Consider the following 3,600-nt stretch of genomic DNA (forward strand, 5'->3'; position numbering starts at 1 on the left):
CTGGCACTTTATTGAAAATAAATCAACCGATACATTTTTTTCGACATGCCTATATATATTTTTTATGCTTTACATATGTTCATGATCTTTGTAGTTCTGGATCAGCGGGAGGCAGGAAGTTACCAGAATATTCCATTAGTGAGCGTCCATGCAGAGTAGTGGTGTTCCCGCTGGGTACTTTTTTTTTTATCAATCAAAGTTTTTCCTTTGTAACCCAGTTTGGTTAGTAGATTTAGTACTTCTAGTCGATATTTCTCTTGTTATAGTTTCTCTCTCTCTCTCTCTCTCTCTCTCTCTCTCTCGTTCAAAGCGTTTCGTTTCGTGTGTATGTTTAATTTGCTTACTCTAACTATTGATACTGGGTGGCTGAGTGGTTAAGAGCTTGGCTGCCTGGTCGTGAGGTTTGCGCGCTGGACTGTCGTACGGATTTATCGATGGTCGAGGGTTCAAATCCTGCCCGCTCCCATCCCCCGTCGTCCTGCGGGAGGTTTGGACTAGGAAGTAAACTATCTTCAACTCTGAAGGAACATCCGAAAAATGTAAAACATTTTACAAACATTTGGTTTTTGAACCTTGGGTCCTGGGTTCGAATTTCGGTGAAGACTGGGATTTTGAGCTTCGTCCTTTTTAGGGCGCCCCTGAGTTCACCCATCTCTAATGGGTACCTGACTTTACGTGAGTCCACCCAGCTCTAATGGGTACCTGACTTTACGTGAGTCCAGCGAGCTCTAATGGGTACCTGACTTTACGTGAGTCCACCCAGCTCTAATGGGTACCTGACTTTCCCTGAGTCCACCCAGCTCTAATGGGTACCTGACTTTACGTGAGTCCACCCAGCTCTAATGGGTACCTGACTTTACGTGAGTCCAGCGAGCTCTAATGGGTACCTGACTTTACGTGAGTCCACCCAGCTCTAATGGGTACCTGACTTTCCCTGAGTCCACCCAGCTCTAATGGGTACCTGACTTTACGTGAGTCCAGCGAGCTCTAATGGGTACCTGACTTTACGTGAGTCCACCCAGCTCTAATGGGTACCTGACTTTCCCTGAGTCCACCCAGCTCTAATGGGTACCTGACTTTCCCTGAGTCCACCCAGCTCTAATGGGTACCTGACTTTCCCTGAGTCCACCCAGCTCTAATGGGTACCTGACTTTCCCTGAGTCCACCCAGCTCTAATGGGTATCTGACTTTACGTGAGTCCACCCAGCTTTAATGGGTACCTGACTTTACGTGAGTCCAGCGAGCTCTAATGGGTACCTGACTTTACGTGAGTCCACCCAGCTCTAATGGGTACCTGACTTTCCCTGAGTCCACCCAGCTCTAATGGGTACCTGACTTTCCCTGAGTCCACCCAGCTCTAATGGGTACCTGACTTTCCCTGAGTCCACCCAGCTCTAATGGGTACCTGACTTTCCCTGAGTCCACCCAGCTCTAATGGGTACCTGACTTTCCCTGAGTCCACCCAGCTCTAATGGGTACCTGACTTTCCCTGAGTCCACCCAGCTCTAATGGGTACCTGACTTTCCCTGAGTCCACCCAGCTCTAATGGGTACCTGACTTTCCCTGAGTCCACCCAGCTCTAATGGGTACCTGACTTTCCCTGAGTCCACCCAGCTCTAATGGCCACCTGACTTTCCCTGAGTCCACCCAGCTCTAATGACCACCTGACTTTCCCTGAGTCCACCCAGCTCTAATGACCACCTGACTTTCCCTGAGTCCACCCAGCTCTAAAGGCCACCTGACTTTATTTGTCAAAGAAACAGATGACTTTAACATCATCTGCTCAATAGATCGCATGGTCTGAAAGGGAAGTTTACCTTGACTTTAACTTTGCTTTGCTAGTATCATCTATTAAACAAAATATAATAGAGACTTCAAAGCTTGTAAATAAAAAAAATTAAATTGTGCTATAACAATATGTGGGTCACAGCTGAGACTTGCATCTCCGTGTGACGGACTACACTAAGTACACGCCTCCTTACCAAACATTATTTCCGAATACACCAGACTTCAGTGAACAGATCGATCTATGTTAAGAGCAAGTAAAATTGACTCTGTTTTGAAATACCACGAGAAATGTGAACTAGAATCAATGTGGACTTGCTATGGAAAACTCTTTCGTTTCTACGTCTAACTAAGAGTCTCTTATAATAGTCAGACAATTAGAGAACTATTTAAATATAAACATATAAATATAACAAAGCATATTTAAGGGAAGGCACCGCACATTCTAAGACATATCTCTCAATAATGCAAGGTTTATATCCCCCTTTTTATATATAAAACAAAATTAATTTATTGCCACTAATTTACTAATAGTTTCTTAAAATTCATGTATTGTCATCGAATTAAAATAAGTGTGCAAAGTTTGAACTTTATCCAAGAATGGGAAATGGGAGAAAAAACGTGCGAAATATTCCACCCAGACAGACAGACAGACAAACAGAGTGACTGGATATAAGCTCTGTAAAAATATTTTTCAGAAACCTTGCTTATACATGTATTGCTAAAATTACATCAATTATTTTAAATTAGTCATTTAATTAATCTATAATGACTCAAAATTTAACCAAACACATGAAATACCATCGAGGTTTGTTGTCGGAAAAGGATAAACCCATAGACATAAATAAATATTGACTGGCCGAAGGAAGTAACTTCATGTAACTTGAAAACATGTATATCTATTGTATTCGGATTTCCGAATTATGAAAAATTGCATGATCTTCATTCTTTGAGATTAAACAAAACTACACTGCCTCCTTATTTACAATATATATAGGTGTGTGGCTGAAATAGATATGAATACTTAACTTTTATACTGCTCATAAATGCTGTATAATAAAGTACACAAAATTGCAAGTCACAAATTTTCGTTTCATAAAACTCTTTAATCGGCCAGTCTATATTTATTTATGTCTATGGATAAACCATTTGATTCACCATTGAACTTCTTTGAGGGTGATCCGAGAGCAGTATTAGACTTTGTCAAGTCAATGGATGTATTTTGTCGTCTTATTGGTAATTTTGGTTCACCTTATATTCTGGATGGAACTGGGTAGCGCAGTATTAGACTTTGTCAAGTCAGTGGATGTATTTTGTCGTCTTATTGGTAATTTTGGTTAACCTTATATTCTGGATAGAACTTGTTTAGCGCAACTTTCATGCTGGTAGAGTTCTAAGTGATCTATAGTTCAGTCACTTGTGTGTGCTAGTGTGCAGGCGGGTATATGAGAGAAGGTTTCCGTGCTGCCTTTTCTAATGTAATTTTATTTAAAGCTGCTTGAATCTGTTTTCGAACTTGAGCCTACATGACGAAAGTGCGAGGTGTTTTGCCACTTTTATATGTACCATGCAGGTACTTATAAAAATAGAAGTTTCTAGCAGTCTATTTATTCTTGGTTTAAATTTGTTAGCTTGTTTGCCGAGGTGCAACTGTACGTTATTATTGTCACGGGTCGCCCTCTGCAGATCTAGTAAATTTTTCGTATAAAAAAAAATTACGACTAATTGATTAATTAAATGATTTTTTATAGATTGATTCACGTTTTGTCATCGATAATAAATAATTGAGCAAAGTTTCAACTTGATCCTAGCATG

Source organism: Biomphalaria glabrata, chromosome 4 (genome assembly GCF_947242115.1).
Source record: "Biomphalaria glabrata chromosome 4, xgBioGlab47.1, whole genome shotgun sequence".
Lineage (NCBI taxonomy): Eukaryota > Metazoa > Mollusca > Gastropoda > Planorbidae > Biomphalaria > Biomphalaria glabrata.